The sequence below is a fragment of the Haliotis rubra genome, unplaced genomic scaffold (assembly GCF_003918875.1).
Source record: "Haliotis rubra isolate DU_JTF1 unplaced genomic scaffold, ASM391887v1 Scf607, whole genome shotgun sequence".
In the NCBI taxonomy this organism is placed as follows: domain Eukaryota; kingdom Metazoa; phylum Mollusca; class Gastropoda; order Lepetellida; family Haliotidae; genus Haliotis; species Haliotis rubra.
The window spans coordinates 391,079-403,731 of record NW_025767310.1 but is presented as its reverse complement, the minus strand read 5'-3'; the positions used below and the strand labels follow the sequence as shown (position 1 = coordinate 403,731).

At 39.4% G+C, this 12,653-nt stretch overlaps 1 protein-coding gene across 2 annotated transcripts in view; it reads left to right on the top strand.

Moving 5' to 3' along the window:
• Positions 1–12,653, top strand: part of LOC124255728 (monocarboxylate transporter 12-like) — a 61,449-nt gene that overhangs the window by 39,632 nt on the left and 9,164 nt on the right. The window lies entirely within an intron of this gene.

Genomic DNA, 12,653 nt, shown 5'->3' with positions numbered 1-12,653 from the left:
GGTGTGTCCAGTGTTTACAACTGTTACTAGTTACAACTCGGTGTGTCCAGTGTTTACAACTGTTACTAGTTACAACTCGGTGTGTCCAGTGTTTACAACTGTTACTAGCTACAACTCGGTGTGTCCAGTGTTTACAACTGTTACTAGCTACAACTCGGTGTGTCCAGTGTTTACAACTGTTACTAGTTACAACTCGGTGTGTCCAGTGTTTACAACTGTTACTAGTTACAACTCGGTGTGTCCAGTGTTTACAACTGTTACTAGTTACAACTCGGTGTGTCCAGTGTTTACAACTGTTACTAGTTACAACTCGGTGTGTCCAGTGTTTACAACTGTTACTAGTTACAACTCGGTGTGTCCAGTGTTTACAAGCTGTTACTAGTTACAACTCGGTGTGTCCAGTGTTTACAACTGTTACTAGTTACAACTCGGTGTGTCCAGTGTTTACAACTGTTACTAGTTACAACTCGGTGTGTCCAGTGTTTACAACTGTTACTAGTTACAACTCGATGTGTCCAGTGTTTACAACTGTTACTAGTTACAACTCGGTGTGTCCAGTGTTTACAACTGTTACTAGTTACAACTCGGTGTGTCCAGTGTTTACAACTGTTACTAGCTACAACTCGGTGTGTCCAGTGTTTACAACTGTTACTAGTTACAACTCGGTGTGTCCAGTGTTTACAAGCTGTTACTAGTTACAACTCGGTGTGTCCAGTGTTTACAACTGTTACTAGCTACAACTCGGTGTGTCCAGTGTTTACAACTGTTACTAGCTACAACTCGGTGTGTCCAGTGTTTACAACTGTTACTAGTTACAACTCGGTGTGTCCAGTGTGTACAACTGTTACTAGTTACAACTCGGTGTGTCCAGTGTTTACAACTGTTACTAGCTACAACTCGGTGTGTCCAGTGTTTACAACTGTTACTAGCTACAACTCGGTGTGTCCAGTGTTTACAACTGTTACTAGTTACAACTCGTTGTGTCCAGTGTTTACAACTGTTACTAGTTACAACTCGTTGTGTCCAGTGTTTACAACTGTTACTAGCTACAACTCGGTGTGTCCAGTGTTTACAACTGTTACTAGCTACAACTCGTTGTGTCCAGTGTTTACAACTGTTACTAGTTACAACTCGGTGTGTCCAGTGTTTACAACTGTTACTAGTTACAACTCGGTGTGTCCAGTGTTTACAACTGTTACTAGTTACAACTCGGTGTGTCCTGTGTTTACAACTGTTACTAGCTACAACTCGGTGTGTCCAGTGTTTACAACTGTTACTAGCTACAACTCGGTGTGTCCAGTGTTTACAACTGTTACTAGCTACAACTCGGTGTGTCCAGTGTTTACAACTGTTACTAGCTACAACTCGGTGTGTCCAGTGTTTACAACTGTTACTAGTTACAACTCGGTGTGTCCAGTGTTTACAACTGTTACTAGTTACAACTCGGTGTGTCCAGTGTTTACAACTGTTACTAGTTACAACTCGGTGTGTCCAGTGTTTACAACTGTTACTAGCTACAACTCGGTGTGTCCAGTGTTTACAACTGTTACTAGTTACAACTCGGTGTGTCCAGTGTTTACAACTGTTACTAGTTACAACTCGGTGTGTCCAGTGTTTACAACTGTTACTAGCTACAACTCGGTGTGTCCAGTGTTTACAACTGTTACTAGTTACAACTCGGTGTGTCCAGTGTTTACAACTGTTACTAGTTACAACTCGGTGTGTCCAGTGTTTACAACTGTTACTAGCTACAACTCGGTGTGTCCAGTGTTTACAACTGTTACTAGCTTCAACTCGTTGTGTCCAATGTTTACAACTGTTACTAGCTACAACTCGATGTGTACAGTGTTTACAACTGTTACTAGTTACAACTCGGTGTGTCCAGTGTTTACAACTGTTACTAGTTACAACTCGGTGTGTCCAGTGTTTACAACTGTTACTAGTTACAACTCGGTGTGTCCAGTGTTTACAACTGTTACTAGCTACAACTCGGTGTGTCCTGTGTTTACAACTGTTACTAGCTACAACTCGGTGTGTCCTGTGTTTACAACTGCTACTAGCTACAACTCGGTGTGTCCAGTCCGACTTCCCACCCGACCGATTCACGACACTTATTGTCCGATTGAACTTTTCAATGCAAGGGCTGATAACCAGGTAGCAATGATTTTAGATGGATGGTTATACTCTAATCCAATTGTAAGAGCACTTGTATTGTACATTGTTTGTCTGCCAACCTGGAAAAGATCTGAACGTCCAGGGCAACTTCATTGATTCTTCGTCTGCCCACATGTGTCCATTTCTACACATGATACTGTTAGTAGGGGCGGTGGGATATCCTGGTTGTTAAAACGTTCGCTCGTCAAGCCGGAGACCCGTGTTCGATTCCCCACATGGGTACAATGTGGTTAGCCCATTTCTGTTGTCCCCCACCGTGGTATTGCTGGAATATTGCTAAAAGCGGCGTAAAACTAACCTCACAATTATACTGTCAGTCAGTCTTGTAGTCCGACTGCCTGTGTAGGGCTGGCCAGGATCTGCCGCCTTGGTGTTGGGCTTGAACTTCTCTCATTGCTGACTGCCTGTGTAGGGCTGGCCAGGATCTGCCGCCTTGGTGTTGGGCTTGAACTTCTCTCATTGCTGACTGCTGAGTGTGTATTCTACTCAGTGTATTTGTTGTTTAGCTTCCATATCTTGTGTAGCCAGCATTCCGGGAATGTGATGCCGATGTTTTCCTTCATTTACCCAAGAACTAATACCCCTGTCGACAAACGCTTTGCCAGAGATCACGTTCGATAATCCATAGTCAGTTTAATCGTGTGTATACGACAGCGACAGATATGGACAAGGACACAACCTCTTCACTGTCAACTAGACATGTTTAGCCTCTTTGGCAGGATCAGAGAGACAGTCACCAGTGGTTGGAAGCGCTCAACATGTTTCGAGTATTCTCAAGACATATAGAGAATCTCACCCGAGTGTCTTTTGATATCAAATATATCACCACGAGTTGATAAAGTAACAAATATCCGAGGCTTGCCGAGGATATTTTTACTTTTATCAACGAGTGTTGATATATTTGATATCAGAAGACACGAGGGTGAGATTCTATTTATCATCCAAAATCAGTCTTCATTAATTTTCAATGAAAAATGTACATCTTTGAACATGGTACTGCCATTAGACTTGCAGTGCAGCGATGTCATAGCATTGTGACGTCATCAAGTACATGACGTCATAGCATTGTTAGGGCATTGTACAAAATCTACTGTCAAAACGATATCTCCTAGGAGATATCGTTTGATCTCACACAAGCGATATCTCCTGTGGAACACAGTTTTGGATGATAAAACGAAATATCATCGTCTTTCGTAGAAAGCAATGGATACGGATATATACACAAATTATATACTAGTATACTATTTCACAGAACAAAGACGCGTCTTTTATTCACTGAAAACATCGTGTTCCAACACCGGTCAACACAGTGAGACTATTTAAAGTACTGTTCCCGGTGCCATTTGGCCCGAACAGTTATACAGTCACCTGTGAACGAATTACGAAGGTGTACAGAGACACATGATTCCTATTCTTCTCGAATTATTATGTTTGCGTGTTACGAACGCTGAGCTCAGTAACATGACGATGACCAAGGTGCCGTTCCACTAACCGATTTTATCTAAGATCAATCTTAGCAAGTTACGCCAATTTTACAATCGTCTTAGTTAAAAGTTACACCCGCTCCACTAACCGATCTTAGATCGATCGTAGCCGGTCCAGATCTTACGATCCGATGCATGCTTAGATCGAGACTCTTTCGTGCGAGAGATAGAGGAATGCGAGGCACGAGTTATCTCCCTTTGCATAGTCTAGCAAATGATGGAGTAGTTTACGAACCAACTGAGTGAGTGAGTGAGTTTAGATTTACGCCGCACTCAGCAATAGTCAAGCTATATCGCGGCGGTCTGTAAATAATCTAGCTAAGATGCATAGCGTTCACTAACATGAGCGTTCATGTTAGTGAACGCTATGTATCTTAGCTATAAATAATCGAGTCTGGACTAGACAATCCAGTGATCAACAGCATGAGCATCGATCTGCGCAGTTGGGAACCGATGACATGCGTCTACCAAGTCAGCGAGCCTGACCACCCGATCCCGTTAGTCGCCTCTTACGACAAGCATAAGTTATTGAAGTTCAATATTCTAATCCGGGCCTTCATGGGTATTTTTCCAACTAGCCCAGCGGATAAGTGATCAAATTGTGCACTTTGTGTTACAAGCATGAAATTTGGCATGATTGTAGCTTATACCCTTCTTATTAAATAAAGATCGAGAGGCCTCACAGATTTTTTTAAATTTTCATATTTTGGTGGGGAAAAGTGAAAAAAAACCCAATTTTTCCACTATTTCCGTCATAACTTTTCTCAAAATTCTCCAATTGTCATAAATCATATATCAAATTGTAGGACATTCATAGCTGATCAGTATTCATCTATACATGTCTTTCTGTCTTTTAACGGTTTGGTCTTCGGAATTCATTTTATATCATAACTACCCAAAAATAGGAAATTTGATGCACATTTTTCAAAATGGCCGCCATATAGACTACATCAGTGAAATAAGCATTTAATCAGTACATGATGGAACATTCTTTTTATCATTTCTTTGCATATTCAAAATGGGAAGCCTTGCAGATTTGGGCAATTTTTCATTTGGGAATTGGGAAAAGATGTATTTTCCCAAAAAAATTCATCTTAACTCAATTTTACATATCCAAATCCAAATACGTTATGTATCAAGAATATTGTGAGGACAGATGAAAGTTATTTGAGGGAATATATCATTAGGTTTACTTACATGTATAATGTATGAGCTTGGTTGGCTGTGGATCAACTATAAAACCATATCAAAATCAACACAAACATGTTTGATTTCAATATCAGTGTAAAAGTGCAATCATCAATCTGTGGCAGGTTACTCAATCATTTCTTGAGTGTAATTGTATCTGGTTTGACTGAATCATAAAATCAGTTACAGTCTCCTCCACATTTGCACAGTGCAGTGCACTTAAGAGCTGCTTTTACGAACTTACACCGGTTTGAACATTTTTTGCACATGCATTTCAGCAATTCCTGGCAGCTCTTTGATGCCTCCGGGAGAGTTGTCCATAGGGGTCCAAGCTCACCCCCAGGGAGTTGTTGCTAGCCCCAGTCCAAAGGGCTTGGTAAATCCTGTGTTTTCATCAGGGATTGCCCCCAACTCCCCTGATATACAGCTCTCTTTATGTGTTGGATCAAAGCTGATTCTGTTGGGGGTATATTGTCCAGTGTTCTGCCCTTTGTGGCGAACAAATGCTTTCTTGCCTCATTCACAGTCATGAGGTTGCTTGCACTGTCATATAGCAGCACAACAAATCTCTCAAGCTGATGAATCTGTGCAGTAGTGATTTCAAGTGGTGGACAAGCGGGCAAATAAAGGTGCCTGTAATTTCAGGAAAAGCGTTCCATACATTCCATGAGGTCTTCTTTCCAATTCCACCAAAGGATGACACACTGTCACAGCCTGTGAAGCTGTGAAACATTGGAAGGGATCTACTTTTCTCAGGACCCAGACATGATGCAAGTTCATGAATTGCAATATAGCGGAAGTGTTTTCCGGTACCAAACCCCACCCATACTTCTTCAAGATCGAGAACGCTTGTTGTAGCAATGGCTAACACAACCACATCAGTGTCAACAGTACGGATGTAAAACCTCTTCCATCCTTTATGTGCAGCATCACACAAGTGAAGCAGCATTCTTGTGTCTGCCTCTTCATGGTTACAAGGTGCCAATTCCAAAAGGTCTTCTGGTTGATTGGACACCACTTGTTCGCCAATAGTGCTGATGACTTGTTTATCTGTTTCTACTGAGGCTGTTTTATGTGCAAGGAAAGCAAAAAGTTCTTTCTTGTTGGCATCACACCTCAGAAATTCTTGCCAGTTCTGGGGTACACAGGAGTTGGATTCCACTCGTCGTCTTTTTCCACTTCCTCGTTTTGTTCTTGCACTGGATTTTATGCTGTCCTTTTTGTATTCATCCCAGACAACATCCACTCTCTGATTGGAGTCCAGAAGAGTCTGCAAGTACCTCAAGAACACATTGTGAGCATATTCATCAAATGTCATTTGAGTTGCTGGCTTTAGCATGTTTATTACTGCAGCTCCATCAAGGATTGATACATCAACATCTGGTTTTGAGTCAGTTGGTGGTGAAATTTCTTCAAAGCAGTTGAGCAGAATTGATTTTGAGCATGGACGTAGAGAACCTTGATGAGATATAGATGGAGGGCAAGACTGATTTTCATGTCTGAAAAACTCATCCAGGTTTCCATCACTTGACTGACAAGATATATACAGACGAGAAAACAGGCTGCAGTCAAGTTTGAGACTGTATATTTGTAACTTTGTCAAAGAAGTCTTTTTCGTCTCAGGGGAGGAGATCAGTGGCAGTTTGTTCTTCTGCAGTGTTGCTGAAAGGTGGAAATTGTTCACAAGCCTCTCTGTCACAAAGCTTTCATATTGTTCCCTGCCAATCTTTTCCACTTCCTGAAGCGTTCTCAAGACAGAGTCATCCACAACATCCTTTGTTGTTATCACAAGCTGTTCTGTACTAGCATCTAGGAAAGGGTTTCCACACTCCAAAATGACATCAGAAAGGGATTGAACGTCATTCAGAAAATTTGTCTGAGTTGATTTCTTTTGTTCATGGTGGCAGTTGTCTTCATGGATAGTTCCTGCAGATTCCAGTGATGTTTGAAATTCTTCCAGAAGTCTGGCAACTTCTGGTCCACCTACAGTCCATCTTCTTAGGGCAGCATCATTTTCAGTTAAGCCAATAGCACCACCTTCACCCTTGATTGAGGCATTATTTTGTTCATGGGCTTGGTCTATTGGGAGACCTAAGAACACTTTCTTTGTTTTGTGAACAACAAAGTTTCCATTCATGAATTCAGCTTCTACGGCTGGATGTGCTATCTTGAGAGCTTTCAAGTCATGTATATGGACAGACATCCATCTGGCATAGTTTGTATGATCCAGTGCAAACACCCATGGTGATATTGCCTCCAACATCTGAACATACAATTGGAAGTCACCACTACGTTGTGATTTGACAAATGCCATCAACAACACCTCCAGATTCAATGTAATCCACCAATATTGGAATGTTGGATATTTCTGTGCACTGTTTTTGCACCAGACATCAAAACTTACTGATGGCATTGCTGACTCATACGCTTGTAGCATGAGGTGGTAGAGAACACAGACTGTTACTTTATGTGCTCGACGTGTTCGGCTAACATGATTTCCCCTGAGGAAAGAATCAGCTCTTCCAGGTGTTGCAATGTGTGCATTTACTAGCATGTCAGTCCAGCCACTATCTCTCAGCCAGGAACCCAACAGCTTGAGAAATGCTATTTCAATGTGTAAGCCACCAAGAAGAACTACAAACTTGTCCTCACCATGAGTAAGAGGATATTGCCATTGAATCTGTTTCATGAGGGCATAGAGTGGTTGGTCTGCTGCAACAACAGATACTTGATCTGGATGGACAAAAGATGTGGCTTTTTCAATCATATTCATTCCATGCTTAAGCATCGATATTGATTCAGCCTGCTCACTGAAAAGAGGAAGAAGACTTGATATGGATTTTGTCACCTCTTTGTTGCTGATATTGGAGTGGTAAGCTGCAAATGTCACATTCAGGGGTTCTTCTGAGTTTCCAAGAATTCTTTGGTCCACATGTTCAAGCCATCTGAAATGACAGGCACGAATAGGTAAGTATTTCTGGTACATTCTCATAGGAAAATTATATGTTTCATTTTTCAAAGAACTTACATGTAAATTTTTTGTGTGAATATAGTGCTTGCATGTTATTGGAAGCAATAATATTTGCTTCATCAATCATGACAAATACTGACCTGATTTCAAGGTCGTTTAAATCCTCCACTTTCATGGCTTCTGGTTTCTCAATTACTTGTCCTGGATAGATGAGATCATTCATCCGGAAAACATTTGGTGGAATATCTCTGTACAAGGTAGCTCTCTTACCGACTTGGACTTCTGTTTCGGGGCGTCTTCCAATGATAAAGGAACCCTTTGCACACCAGGATTGTCATCAGATGGGTGTTGACATATGGAAATCCCGGTACCATGAAATGAGCCTTGTGCCGTGGTTGAACTGGGATTGTGATCTATATTGTCTATTGCTGAAGTTGTGAAGAGTCCAGATTTCAGCTGTTGAGGACAAACCACTTCATCATTTTCATATTGAACGCATGCTTTGTTCGCCAGATCTGTTGAAAGTTCCAAAACCCTATCATAAGAGACTGATATTCCAAGATCATAAAGCCTATCCACTAACTCTCTTTTCCGGGTCTTTGCATGAAGGTACAATCCAATGTATAATGGAAGTGGTGTTTCTCTTTCTTTACTGTGCCGAGCAATCAGTGGAGTTTCCTTGCGTCTTTTGGTGCTGTTGAAAACTACCAATTGTGATAAGGAAAGTGAGGACTGTGATTTGGTATGAAGTGTTGATTTGATATTGGTTCCATCGAGAATCATTTCAAGTAATGACAGAAGAGACTGTGGTATAGATCCTGTTTGGCAACTACCATCAAAGGATCCGAGGTTGTCTGATTTCATGTTCAATATGTCTCTTCGTATAATTTGCGCAGCTTTAAACAGAGTCAATCCTTCTTCATCATAATCCTTTTCTCTGAAATCTTTCAAAACTTTTCCTACATGTTGAGAGGAAACAAGCATGCTTTCCCTTCCTTCTGGATGGTCATGTAAGTCAGGAAAGAAATCAAGCAATTTCTGTTTCAGTCTTGTGCTGTGAATTCTGTTGGTCATAACAACACCCTGACTTGACAGGCTACTGACATACAGTCTTGTAAGATCTGAAAGTTTAAATATTGGTGTATCTTCTTTCTGTAGGCAATCTTCAATGTATTGAGTAAGCTGTGCAAACGCTATACCTTTGCACAACTCATCTCTTTCATCTATATTTTCTGACTCTTTTCCTTTATCAACCATGGTTGCTTTTCTGTAAAGCTTGGAGAGACAGATACTATGGTATTTTGCCTCCAGTGCCATCAAGTCCCCACAACTGACTTTTGCTAAAAGATCCATGTCTTGAATTTTCAATGCACAGTCTCTTACACGGCAATCTAGCTGAAATGTTGAAACTGATCTGAGTTCATTAAGAGGTTCTTGTTCGTTGCAAAGAAAACACTTTTTTTTATCAATGTTCACTTTGTTAGTCCGCATAAACTTTGCATCAGATTCACGTCCTAGTTTTTCAGAGGATTTTCGTTTCTTTTCCGCTTTTAGTAGCATTTTGTTATTAAACTTCAAACTGCATGATTTGTGCCAGGAAGCTTTGTTCACCAAAAAGGAATTTTCAATGTTTCCTATTCCACCTAAACGGGCGAGATTTATATTCATTGGACTGTGTCCCAACTCTTGGAATGCTTCCAAATTGTTTGCTAGTGAAACATACCCAACCCCAGCATTTCGAGTAGCATTTGCTGGACATTGTAGGTTTTCTTCAGTTGTTGCTGACAGAAGACACAGATGTTCCAGTTTGTAGATGCTTTTAGCTCTCCAAAATTACTCATCTTGCCAAGGCAGGACTGAAATAGAAAAACGAACCTGAGTAAAACCGAGTATGTTTAGAATAAAACCTTTTTCATGAAATATATCCATTAATGGGCTCTCAAAGGCTTAATGAATATAATTTTTTAGTTAGTTTTTTTTTCTTCCAAATTACAAAAAATATATTGTATACTCTGTTAAAATATTGATTTACCTTTCTTATCAGAAGGTGTGCTGGTTGTAGATGCAGTTTAGGATTCTCATTTATTGTTTGAAGTATTTCCCACTACTGGAAAATTCCAAATTCCAAAGTCTGGCATCTTGTCTGAAAGCTAAAAAAACATAAAAACATAATTAAATACAGTATAGAAAATAATAAATATTATTTTCTAATTTTACTTTTCGCTTTTTATCGATTTTGTTACAAAAAGAGGATCAACAGAGGTCCTGTACTTGATCCTAAAGTTAAAAACGAAGAAGATTTTTTTCCAAATTACCAAAAAATATATCATATATTCTGTTAAAATATAGATTTACCTTTCTTGTTGTAAGGTGTGCTGGTTGTAGATGCAGTTTAGGATTGTCATTTATTGTTTGAAGTGTTTCCCACTGCTAGAAAATTCAAAATTCCAAAGTCCAGCATCTTGTTTGAAAGCTAAAAAAACATAAAAATATAATTAAACACAGTTTAGAAACTAATGAATATTATTTTCTAATGTTAATTTTCACTTTTTATCGATTTTATTACAAAAAGTGGATGAACAAACGTTCTGTACTGGATCCTAAATGTAACTAGTTGAAAGAACATAGTATCTCACTGAGAATGTCAACAAGGGTCTTGGACATGTTTTCTGAGATCATATCATTTTTTCAGGATAATATAGGCATTTGCAAGTTAATACTTTGCTTGAATATATCATTTCAAAATTATGTATATGTGTTCTGGTACTTGTTATGATTTTTGATGATTTTGGCAAATTAGATATTTTTTTTAAAAATTATCTCAATTTTTTTTTTCTTTCAAAGTTGAATTCTACATAGAAATCAAAATGTCTTACCTTGCTTTACAAGTCTTTTTCCGTAATATTTACATTGTGCATGTAATCCAAGTCTAGAGGTCAAGCTGTGATGAAAGGTGACTCCATTGCAAAAGGGGAGATCACTCTAGTTTTCTTTGTTATTGTACTGCTGGAGGTACAACTCTTTGTTATTAGGATCAGTGAATGAGGCCTCAGATAAATAAAAACTTTTAATGTCATTACTATGATTTAAAAGTTTATGTTGGCAATGCCCATTAGTTTCATAAGAGGTCACAAAATATTTGTGGGAAGTTTAAACAAAATTAAGTCAGCCATTTTCCCCATTTTCTTGAAAAATGACACCCCTGGTAATATATAAATACTTCTGGAGTCCTAACCGCTAAAGATAGAAAGACATGTATAGATGAAAAATGATCAGCTATGAATGTCCTACAATTTGATATATGATTTATGAGAATTGGGGAATTAAAAAAAAGGTATGATGAAAATAGTAGAAAAAATGATTTTTCCCCACTTTTTCTCCCCAAAATTTGAAAAATATAAAAAATCTGCGAGGCCTCTCGATCTTTATTTGATAAGAAGGGTATAAGCTACAATCATGCCAGATTTCATGCTTGTAACACAAAGTGCACAATTCAGTGAAAAAACTGCACTTATCCGCTGGGCTAAACCAAGTGTAAACGTGGAGAAAAAACCTAGAGCAAAATATTAGGGTAGTGAGCACCTTGATTTCAGGTGCAAGTGTGTGTGAACGCTGGGTATCAGGCATAGTAATAATAATAATAAATGCATATTTATAGTGCGCCTATTCAACATCCTGGGGCATGCTCAAAGCGCTATGTACATATAATTTACACGAGAGTATTTACAGCCGAGATTATAAGTAATATACTGAGAACAGGTTTTAAGTCTGGACTTAAAAAATGTCAATTGTGTCAGTGGTCTTAACACGCGGCCTGCCTTTAGAATCCCCCACCAAATAAGCGCACGTGAAATCAAACATATTTGTATCTTTTTGTTTCAGAACATTGTTCACTTCACGGCCTGTCCCTATTCTTAACCATGACGTTGCAATATTGTTGTACAAATGTGTTACACCGACTCGCTCGGTTGTGTTCCCATGACGACAGTGGTCAGACTGGCCTGACATTTGTAAGGCTTCAGTGCAGTGTTTGTTTACATCACAGAAATATACAAATTCATTTCATGGGGGATTTTAGGGGACGCTCACGGTGAAACGCTCACTCTTATTTTTCACATAGAATAGGAAAGCTACCATTTTGGTTTCTCTACGATTGATTTTAGCTATCCTAAGTTGGTCATGGGCAACTTAGACTTTGAATCTCAGACTTTGAATCTCAACTTTACGATTGACTTGGGTAAGATTGGTTAGTGGAACGGTATGCCGATCGTAACGTCACGCTAAGATTTAAGGGGTTTACGACTGGCATAGGGCTAAGATCGGTTAGTGGAACGGCACCCAGTAAACAATTGCGTTTAACCAGGCCAACCAGTAACCAGCCACGTCGTACGATCACGCTCATTATAAACCGACAGTGACGTCACTGTATTGTACTTGCAAGGCAGTATTTCTAGTCATGTCCCGATGGCCCGTCGATTAGGGAGGATTACTTAAATATTGTCCCTCTGCCCCGGGATATTACTTAAATATTGTCCCTCTGCCCCGGGATATTACTTCAATACCGATCATTATTGATTGAACAGTCTTATACAGAAACAATTAAACTTGAATACTTTGCTGTATGCAGATACCATATCGGTATATAAACTGATGTGCAAAAGAAAGTACATAGGTTGTGTTTCTTCCAATAAGATAAAAATAACAAAACCTTTTGATGAAATGGAAAATGTATGTTGAAGCACACTGCAATACACGTGTTTTATCAGCAAAATGACATTGTAACAATAAACAGCGATGTGGTGATGACCACTGCAGACGGTTCCTACGATGCTGGA